An 11270-nucleotide genomic window follows, 5' to 3' on the forward strand; every position below is an offset into this window, starting at 1 on the left:
AAACGAGGCCACGCCCCCCTTGCCGGGGCGGGGCCGTTGGCGCGGCCGTTAGCAGACCGTTAATTTGGGGGCGGGAAATGAGGCGCGGCAGCGCTGCAATGCTCATGCGCAGCTCCGGCGCACGCGCGTGACACTAGGGCGTCCTCTTGTTGCCGTAGCAACACCTCCCACCCCCCTCCTCCTCCTTTGCTGTTGTTAGCCAATCAGAGACTCTTTTGGCCGCTTGGCCCAATGGAGCGGCAAGATCGTAATAGAGGGGCGGGGTCGAAACGGACGCTTTGGCCAATCAGAGGGCGGGGTTTGCTCTCCTCAGCTGCTTGGCCGCAGCGCGCCGCGACCCGGGTCTCGCCTCAGCGGCTGCGGGGGCCGGGCGGGGATGGCGCCGTCTCCCGTCTCCCGTCTCCCGTCTCCCGTCTCCCGTCTCCCGTCTCCCGTCTCCCGTCTCCCGTCTCCCGTCTCCCGCCTGCCCGGCCCTGCAAGGTGCGAGCTCCCCGGTGGGGAGGGATGGCGGCTCCCGCCTGGAGAGTCTCCTGTCGGGTCCCCTGTGACAAGTGCAGGGGTGGAACGTTGGGAAAGGTGCCTCAAAAGCCGTGCTGCGTCCGTCAGGTTGTGGAGTCTGCTCCTCGTGTCCCTGGGATGGGGAAGCTAAAGTAATTGTGGTGTAGCCGATGCCTAAAGGACGAGTAAATTCGTATTCGTGCACTTGAATTGTTTGAAATCGAAAGGTTTAGTGTCCACGCATCTTGGTTTGCTCACATTTGGCTGCCTGACTCGCAATTCCCCCGCTAATGCAGTGTGTGCTACCAGCCCTTAGCCAGAACGCTCCTTATTGGCCCTGGAGTGTGTCCCCTTGTTGTTGAAACGCTTGCTCTTTGCGAGTGGGTGCTGTCCCTAATGTTTAATCTTTCTGAAACAGTAGCTTGTGATCATCAGACATATTTCTCTCATAATGACTGAAGTTAGGCAAGAAGTCAAAACTTAATATGTCTGTGAGCTCCTGCCAGTGTTTTCTGGATTCATGCCTTGAGAGGAGAACACGAAGCAACACTCAAGTGGCTCCAATCCAAATAAAGCATTATTCAGAGCTGCAGTCCAGGAATCGTTGTTTTTCACCACCTCAGAGCTATCAATGGAACTGTTTGTTCTCCCAGTTGTTTCTAGTTGATGTGAAGCTTCTGAAACACTAAGAACTCGTCGGTTTAGCTGCTAGTCCTTTTTGACTAATTGTCCAGATTATCATCTACAGCAGGCAGTTTGTAAATAATCCATCCAGGGAGCAATCGATGGCCAAGGTCTAATGGAATGGTGGTTCCGCGTCTCCCTCTGAGCCCAAACAGAGAGCTTGAAATTACAAAGCTTCATTCTCTTAAACTTATGTTGCTCTATGATGCAGCACGTGGAGCTGTAGGAAGAGACAGGAGTGAACAGAGTGAGTGCAGCACCAACAGATCGGTTAGTGGCAATGGAAAATAATCAAGGGCTTATGAGTGGGCTGTATGTGTATGATGATCCCTTTATTGTTCTTTTGGAATCAAAAAGCTGCAAGCAAATACTTGGTTATGGCTTTTTTTTTTCCTCCCTGGGCTTCTTTCCCCAGAAAATTAGATACTTTCCTGGAAGGAGTGAGACCTATAGGAAATATTTGCTGGCTGGAAACATAAGCAGAGTGCTAAAGCTCTTCCCAAAAGAATGCAACTTCTTTCTTGTTGTCTTCCTGCAGATTCAGCTCTTCTTTTAAAGCCTGGCTTTCTTCTTGGCACCATTCTTGACTGTCAGATTCAAATTCTATTATTTGCATGCCCAAAGGGGTAACTTTCAGCATCTTAAAAGCCTCTTCTGAATTCTAGGCAAAGATTAATCTGCTGGGCTAAAGGAAAGCAAATAATTTTCTCTGGTTGAAGTTAGTGCTGAAAATGAAATCAGGAAAAATAAGCAATTATCACTTAAAGCTCTTTGAAGTGCAGAGGACTGAAGGAAACTAGTCTTACAATATTCTGACAATCCTATTTGCTGTTCCAGTTACACTTTTGCAAGATTCTTGGAGTAGTTTGGAAACCTAAGCCCAGGAAATCTACACTAGAAAGCAGCTTTAATGCAATTCTTTCATAACTATTATAGTGTCCCTATGTGCCATTTCCCTCCTCTTAGTTAGGACAGTTCGTAGCCCTGTAGCTGATCAAGGAAACACAAGACTTGGCTCTTAAACTGGACTCTGGCTGCCAGGGCACAGGCATCTTCACCACCCAAGCTGAGAAGGACATGAAGCTTGGGCAGGATGTGATCTGCCAGCTTTACATCTCAAGGGTAATCCCCCCATTCCTCGTTTCAAGATCGCTGCTTTGTCCCTGGGCTGGTGCTTTAATACCCAGTTTAGCCTTGCCCTGCTGTGGTCACTCAGCCAGAAATAGCATCCACTGGTCATTTGCTTCAGATTCATCGCTGTCAAAAGCATTCATTGCTGACAAAAGAAAAATGTCTACTTTACATGTTATTCTTGTAAACTCTTGCTCAGAAATGACTGTAATATTTTGAGACAGAATCACCTTGACAAGAACTCAGGGCATTCAGGATAAATGAATGGAAGAAAGAAAACTTTATCCCTCCTCAGTGAGTAAGCACTTAAAAGATACTCATTTTTCATGAGGCCCATTAAGCCCTATTGTCCTATTCCAAACAAGAGTCTCTCACCAAAGTGGTTTTGATTGACACTTTTAAGTCATGTCCCTAATGAAGTCTAATATAAAAACTTCAATAAGCTTCCAGTTGTTTGGACTTCCAATAATTTCAGGAGCAAAATCTTGATTTACTTTGGTTTATTGTTGACCTTTGGACATGCTGTGTTTTATGGGCTAAATTTGTTTGACTTTGCATTTGACCTCGTTGTTATTTTTTAGGGAATGTTCCAAGGAAAGAGCGAAAGTCTATGAATGACTGGAAAAAGTAAGAGATGGAAAGGAGAACACTTGGAGCCTCTGGCTTGGAGAAAAGAAAGGTAGGAAATGAGCTCTTCTTCAGTGGGATATCAGGTGGACTGACCCACAGGCTCCTTCTCTGTTGTTAAGGTTTCATTTCTTCAAACATTTACACTTGAAGTGAACTTCAAACACCCACTGAGCTGTACAGAGACCAGCTACGGCCTTAAATGAAGTGGAGAACCTGTCACTACTTGCTGTAGTGCAGACCCACGCTCTAGTTTGATCAGTGTTAGGGACGTACACCCCAAAAAGAGACATTTACAGTATCTTTCCCAGCTCAGCACCAGGCTAAACTGTGGTAGAAGTAGATCTGGCATAGAAAGGAGTTCAGCAGGGACCTCAGCTAGGCTTGTCACCTTTGCTGTAGCTATTAATGAGTTACCAGTGTTGTTCATGTGTTTCAAGCAAGTTTAAAAGCAAATTGGCTTCATGTTCTCCTTCCCAGCCTTTTATTCTTGGTAGATTTAAGTTTGATCTGGGGATTTATGTGCTGGTGACATCTCTTGACCCTCCAAGGATGTTTGTCTATAATGAGGGCCTTCCACATTTTGCTACTTCAGCATCCTCTGACCTTTTGCACAATAGCTTGGTGAGTAAACAAGCCTATTAGCAGAAGTTAATGACAATTCAATACACAGCAACCAGAGATAGAGAGAAATCCTAATGGTTCCACTGTCCAAAGCATCTTTCTCTTGAGAATCCCTAAACACTTCATAAATACCAGTCATTCATCTTGGTAGGATCTGAGTGCCATAAATACAATTATGCGTGAAATATTTGAGCAGATTCTCTAGTAGAATGCAGCATGTGTTATATTATCCAGATCAGTGCTGCATATGAGTTTTGGCACAGTTAGTACTTCTATAAATACATACCTAATTAACTTTATGGACTAGTCTGGTACTATTTTTCATGAAGCATTGTTGTGGCAAAAAGATGGTTCTAAGAAAGAGCAATCTTGGAAGGGGAAAAGGCCTAAGTGCTAAGATAGTTTGGTTTACTTCTTTCTCAAAAGAAGTGATGGCTTAGCTGGTGGCTGGCAAAGGTTCTGGTATGCGGTTCTGAATCATTCCAGCACAGAATTAGCTCTCCTAAGAAGTGGTTGTAGAATGGGGCTGACTGGGAAAGGGGGTTATCTTCCATTTAAACTGCTGATTTCTCAGAATGATGGAATTGGAATGCTGATGAGATTGCAGTGAAGTGAAATTGAAACTGTTGAGCCTCATTTATTGGGTTCTTTAAAGTAATGGGATCAGTATAGGGCTGATCATATTTAGTGCCATTAAATCTTCTGTGCTTAATTAAGATGCTTTGTACATTATGCAGTGTGACCAGGATCATGTAGAGAAGAAGGGAGGAGGCTAATACCTTTCTAACCCTGCATCTTGTTCATTCATTTACAGGGTAATGTATGCATGCATCTGACAAATTATTCCATTAACAAGAACAGAGTTAATTCTGCCAGAGAAAAAGACATTGCAAGTAAGAGGTAAAAGGAGAGAACATTTCTGAGCTACTCCCAGAGGGGGTGGTGTTTACCTTTTCTTGTACATCTTCAGATGCTCAACATCAGTCTTCAAAGCATTTCTTTGTGTTTCCCCAATGCACTGTCTTGCTGTTGAATAAATCGAGTGAAGAAACTCAGGTGAGAAGCAGAGCTGGACACCAAAATTGGGAAGAAAACACCACAGAGGGAAGCTTGTGCTCCAGCTCAACAGCATGCATTTCAGTTTTTGTCTTGAGACGAACTGCTTGCCTGCTTTTCCTAGGGACACTGGTTTGTCTAACAAGATGTTACCACTCTCCAAACTTTGCCTGTAATCTTAGCCCATCATGCTGCAACAACTCTACATCCTCACTGTATTTGTTTTCTTTGTCAGCTGTGGTAGGCAGTTTTATAGTAGTTTACTTAGACATATATTTTCCCATTGTGAGCATTTCTCTTGCCATATTCCTTCTATCTTCTTTTCTTGTGAATAAACCAGCTGCAGTGCTGTGATTGTGCAAAGCAACAACTCTTAATGAAATGATCCACAAGTCAAGTGCAGGAACAGGCTGCCCAGGGCAGAGATGGAGTCACCATCCCTGGAGGGGTTGAAAAGATGTGTACATGTGGGCTTGGGGACATGGGTTAGTGGTGGCCTTGACAGTGCTGGCTTAACAGCTGGACTTGATCTTAAAAGGACTTTTTCAGCCTAAGCAATTCTATGACTCTATGTGGTTTTTTCTTTACACTTTGCTTCCTAAATCCTTTCTCATGCTAGGAAATGGGATTGCTCTAAAGCAGTAATTGAGCAATTGAAGTTTCCACGCATGAACACAGTTATAATGATATAAAGAAGCTGTAGACTGATTGAGCTGTTGCAATATCAGGGTAGAAATACACCACTTCAGTTAGATTTGTTTATTATCAAAGGTTCCAGTATTCCTCCCTTTCCAGGACACCTTCCACTTTTAACAGCTGTGTGCAGAGATGTAGCTATGATAGCAGCCAGATGTGGCTGCTTTTAGCAGATGTTATTATCAAACTGGGGATAACAGCACATGCTATTATGAAACATAACTGTCACATCTGCTCCCCCATTACACCAGGGCAGTGCTCGCTTTGAAATATGTGGGTTTGGTATTATCTTGGATCACAAATCCAAGCCCCAGTTGCTTGAGGACCCCGATAAAAGTCTCTCCTTAATCCTGCAACGTGGTCATGGATTAACTGGTCTGTTGAGGGGGGTTTTCAGCCTGTGGGTCGCTACGATCAGGCTCTTTTTTACCACCACTTTTGTGGTGTTCTGGCGCTCCACAGGGCTCCCGGAGCTGGGCGGCTGGTGGGTGGCCGGCAGAGGGGGACAGACTACACCGAATCGGTGAGAAACGCTGATTGTGCTGCCGGACACAGGCGAGGAGCGCTGCCTGCAGGAGTCCTCGCCTTGGCAGCCACCTCACTCTAGTTCCATGCACACAGAAGTATTTTGGAGTTATCCATCACCCTCGGTGGGAGTTACTTGGTCACAGAAGGGGCAGACTGTATTTCTCAGAGCACGGAAAGTTAATCCCGATTCCTCCTCTGCTGCTCCCACCACATACAGCTTGGTATCAATTCTTCATTCATCCTGAGGCTATAATTACAACCCAAGTGTGTTACTTGTTTCCCTCTTTGCAATATATATAAAAAGCACTAGCATCACTCTACCAAGAACAGGCAAAGAAGGAGGCAATTTTTCCAGCTTAAGTGACTTGTTTTTAACACAAAGCCATGTTAAAACCAGCAGCAAAACTCAGGATTTCCTGTGTTACCTCCAATCTTTGACGCTGGGATCAAGCCTAGTGCATTCCCTGACCTGGCTCCACACATCTGTGTAAGAGTTATTTGACTTCCTAATGCACCATCCAGACTGTGTTCAATACATCCAGTTGTGTAGGAATTCAGTTTATATGCTCTTTGAGGCAGGTGCGTGAGAGATCTTAGAGGAAGGGCTCTCACATCAGTTGTATCTTAGCAGCCCTAGTAATAAAGGCAGCGGGGCCAGACGCAGATCCCCATAAATGAGCTCTGCTTTCTGCAAAAACTTCCATGCAAAGGGATAAACTAGGCTCACAAGTTCTCCTTTAGCATTTCCTGGAGCCATACAACACAAACACAATTCAACTCTAGGCAAGTTTGGGTGCTGGAAATTACCCAAGAGATCACGCAGTGTGTGGTCATCACCCTGCAATAGATCAGAGAGCCAGATCAGCAAGTAGAAAGCACTCAAGGGACTAGATTCATAGTATTTTTCCTGTTTTCTAATTCCAGTCCTCTAAAAACTTGCTCTCCTTATGACAATATTAAATGGCTTATGGCAGCAGCGTACTGGTACTTGATGCAAAGGATACCATAACATATCCTAAGTTATAAACACTGGAAGCTGCAAATAAATGTGAAGACAAAGCAAGAGGAGGAACTAGGTGGTAATATCTGTCTGCCCAAGAACTCTCACCTTCCAGAGGCATTCTGCAAATAGTGGCTGCTAACCAGCCAGGAGAGAGTCACATTCAGTGAAAAATGGGGCCTTTCAGTGGGCCCCATCACTTGGGAGATTTGACTTCCCCCTGTAGTAAGGAGAGATGTGAGTTAGTCGCCAGGTGATTTTTCTCTTCCTCTGACTCAGCATTTTATCCTCAGTATCCCATTTAGAGATGTTAAGGCAAAGCATTGAAAGAGCAAAAGATTCCTAATTTGAATTTAAAAGTGATTTAGGAATGAAGGATTGAGCACTGCTAAGGGGGGGATCGATTGGCTTTGTGTGCTAGATGATTAATCAGCAATATTCAGCTTATGATAACTGTCTCAGAAATGATATATTGACTTGCTAGAAGGGAAAACCTTGACAAGGAAGGTCCTAGCTTCTGCTTTGACCATCGTGTTGTTACTGGAGACAATCCAGGATAAATCTACTGCTAGGCAGAGGATTTTCAGGATCTCTTTGCCAAGTTATTCCGCAGTCCCAAGCGCAGGTTTAACAGCATCTGTGGGAGAAGCAGCCCAGGCTGGTGGGGAAGGGTGGGCTTTCTTCCATTGGAAGGTTTCAGTCTGCTTCCAAAGCATGTGTGTGTTCTGCTACCTTACAGTGGTGGTATGAAGTACCTGGTCTCAAACTGTGATGCCTTTATGAGCAATGGCTCATTGGTTGGTTGAAATGAGAAGTGAGTACCACCAAGACAATGCAACACTTCTCTGTGTGCAGGTTTGTAGCAGGGAGGAGCAACCTAATTTGGGAACCCCTTTTTGAAGAGATATCTGAGCTATCTTTCATTTCCTTCACTGAGAACTGGCAATGCACATGCGGGTCTGCCTTAGCTCTACTACTTCCAAAATCTGGGCTAGCTTGTTTAAAGCATCAGCCTACGCTGTGGACATACTAAGTATTGTATTCCCTTCTTTATGGAGCTTGCCCAAACCTCTGTCCCCAAAATTTCTGTCTCCCCAGATCAGAGAGATCCTGCTTTCTGCAGACAATGTTGTTCCTCAGGAACTGACAGGAGCATTTTGTTGTTTCTTTTGTTAAATATGCTCTTTGGCAATTGCTTCCATTTTTACAGCTTTGCTAGCATGTAACAGTGAAATTTGTCTCTAAAAAAGGAATGTCAGGAGTTTGTGGGTGTCCTGACGTGAAACTCTTGTATGGAACTTGGTGATATTTGCTTGCTGTCAGCTTGTGCTTTGCTCAATTAAAGATCTTTTGCTAAGAATGCCAGTGCAGTGTCTGATCTTCTTAGTGGAATATAGTTAGTGAGGGCAAAAAGTTCTCTGTGCTGAACCTCAGCTGACCAGCTCAGTGCTGGCACCACATCTTGAACATCTTCTCTTCACAGGGAAAGATATATTTAAAACAAACCTGTATATTTATGACTCTTCATAAGATTGTAAAGAGCAGAAAGAGAAATCCATTACTGTGGTATAGCAGAGTCTCGCTTCTCAGGCTCTTGAAGAGTAAAGGACTGAAGGGAAGAGGCTGGAAAGAGGAACACCAACTGTGTCTGGGGCCTTGGCAGGGCTCCTTGTTTATATTGCTCCATTGAGAGTCATTAATTTTGCACTTAACCCTGTTAAAAGAGCACTCAGCTATGCACAGATATGCCCTTCCTTGGCCTAGTTTTCATCTGATTAGAGGCAAAAAGACTCCGTGTGTCTGACAAATTGCTTGAATTGAATGAGGTGGTTTCTTTTTCAAGCTCCATTCTAGAAAATGTACATTTATTTACTATATATTAACAAAATTGTAGTTAAGGAGGCACGATCCCTGTCCAAAGCACTCAGAGCATCTGCCTGGATAACAGAAGGATTTGAGGCTGTTGCTCCATGTTTTCTCTACCAGCAACAGTACAAAGACAGTTCAGTTCCTCATTCTGCCTGATCTTCATCCTTGTGTCCAGAGCTTACTGCTGTTAACTGTGCTGGGTCAGTGTTCAGCACTCACAATTTGGACTTCAGATGTGGAATTACATTAGGAAAATGCTGCTGATTTTGTTGTTTTCAACAGAAGCACTTTCCAGATGTGCTACAGCTGCTGTTCCATCAGTTAAGGTCAAAGTGGGCATCACTGTGGGAAGGTGGGCAATGAGCAGCGACTGAGCAAGGGATGAAAAGCTCTGCCCCAGCGGAACAGCAACATGAAACAACATTAAAAGGTAACCAGTGTCTCATCATCACTGGGTTTAGCTCATTTTTAACAGTAGCCAGTTTTGTAACAGACTAAGGTGATGCTCTATTTTCACCGATCTCAGCATGTTACACCAAGGATGAATTTAGTCCATGCCATCAATCTGATTTTGAATCAGCTCCTGATACAAGCTATTTCCCCTTCTGAGACAGATGTGTCTGTGTTAAGGAACGTAACTCCAATGCAGGACATCAATAAAATATTAATCTTTTCATGGATTTTAATAGAAGTTTTGGTAAAAACTAAACTACCTGTTCCAAGACTCTTCCTATGTAAAAATACAGTACAGTGTACATCACCGGAAGCTAACCTGACATGCAGTTAATCAGGTCACAGTGAGAGAATGATGTGATTCTGGGAAGGGCTCAGGAATTGTCTCCTTGTTCTTTGTCCAGGATCTGGGTTCTCAGTGCAGAGAGTCGCTACCGCGTGGTACCCACAGAGTGGAAGGCAGAGGCATCTCTGAGCTGAAAGGAGATCTGTTTGCAGGTGGAGGGAGAAATTCCAGGTTTTCCAGACACCTAAATACTGGAAGAATAATTGAGGCGAAAGGAGAAGCACTCATTCAGCACAATAACTAAAGGTTGAGAGGCAGCAATCAAGGCAGGTAGTACCTCTTTCTTTTATCCTTCATCCTTCATTTCTGGAACCAAACATACATAGAGAAATGAAGCGTGGCATGTTAGAAACACTGTACAAAACATCACTATGGACTGGGAAAATATGGTTGTATTATATGGTTATAACACCAGTATTGTGGATAGGGAAATTGAGGCACCAAGCTTGTTGCTAGTCAGCACAGATGATAATCTGTGTCATTGGACCTCTCTGGAACTCTCTCTGTGACCCACAGAGTGAGGAACAGAATCAAATCTTGTTCTCTCCAATGTGGAGTAGGTCATTTTGATAACTTGGTTTTGGTTCCTGCTCCAGCTCTTCATGGCACAGGCTTGAAACCAACAGCAAAGCCAGCCTTTAGGGCCTTTGACCCTTGGACAAAGCATGAGACCCCATACCATCCCTTTCTACAGCCTCGTTCTGACCATCTCTGAGTGGACAGTGAACCTCCATGGTGCTGTCAGATATATTCAGGCCATCCATCACCTCTTGCCTTTTAATTCTGGAAAAGTGAATTTCATTGAGCTATTATTTTTCTACATCATCTATTTCAATAGCAGAATCGCAATAAAAGAGAATCTATGTCTCCAAAAGGAAGCTGCTGAGCTATACAGTTCTTCATTGTCCTGTGGCAATGTGGGAAAAGAAAAGGATACAGAACTAATTCTTTCCTTTTTGGGGTTTAATTGTGATATAGTTTAGGTATTAAAATGGCTGGATTTGTACGTGTAGTCAGGAAACAACAAATCAAAGCAGCTAGTTTCAGGTTTTGAAAGTTCTTCAGTGCTCTGTGTGTGGCCCTGACCAGGGAGTTAGGACAGGATGGAATATCCTTGGGAGCAGCTGCACTGGGAATGCATTTTTTATTTAACAGCTTAAATGGAAGCTGGTCATTTGTGGCTTCTGCATCATTGCCAAATACTTAAAAATCTGTCCCAAGCTGTTAGAGAGGTTTAGTGCTTTGAAAGCCCCTAACACATAATCCCACAGGTTGTTAATCCTGCTAAAAAATCAGATTAATTCAACTAAGTGGCCAAATGAACATTAGACTCCTTTAAAAATCTGATCAGAAGTGACTATAGCAACTGCACCTTTTTATTTCAGTTAAGGAAAACCAACCAAGCTCCTATTACCAAAAAGTAATATAAACCACTGTCCGCTTGGTCTGGCTGCAAAGCACATTTTCAATAAGTTTATGCTCTAACAAGCTGTATCAGTTTCATCTCAGTAGATCTGGTGGTTATTGAACAGTGCTCAATGTTCTGGAGGGTGCCAGGCGCATAATTGTTTTTACAACACTGTAAAATGAATCAGACTGAAATTAGTGTCACTCAGCAGAATCACTTCCCTTGCCTTTAAATTACTTAATCTGAGGGTTAATCAAAAAGAAAATGAAGGGTTGACACTGCCCTTCAGCTAAGGGCAAGTACAGGTTCAGCCGTCCTCACTTCATTTGGCTAGGAAGAAATGCTTTACA

General features: G+C 43.8%; 1 long non-coding RNA gene across 1 annotated transcript; it reads left to right on the forward strand.

Annotated features, from left to right (window-relative positions):
* Positions 1 to 340: 340 nt before the first annotated feature.
* LOC115617888 lies at positions 341 to 5729 on the forward strand. Its single transcript, XR_003994693.1, has 3 exons — positions 341 to 480; positions 2895 to 2992; positions 4379 to 5729. It is a non-coding gene; the product is annotated as an uncharacterized LOC115617888 (long non-coding RNA).
* Positions 5730 to 11270: the final 5541 nt, after the last annotated feature.

The sequence above is a fragment of the Strigops habroptila genome, chromosome 19 (genome assembly GCF_004027225.2).
Source record: "Strigops habroptila isolate Jane chromosome 19, bStrHab1.2.pri, whole genome shotgun sequence".
Taxonomy (NCBI): domain Eukaryota; kingdom Metazoa; phylum Chordata; class Aves; order Psittaciformes; family Psittacidae; genus Strigops; species Strigops habroptila.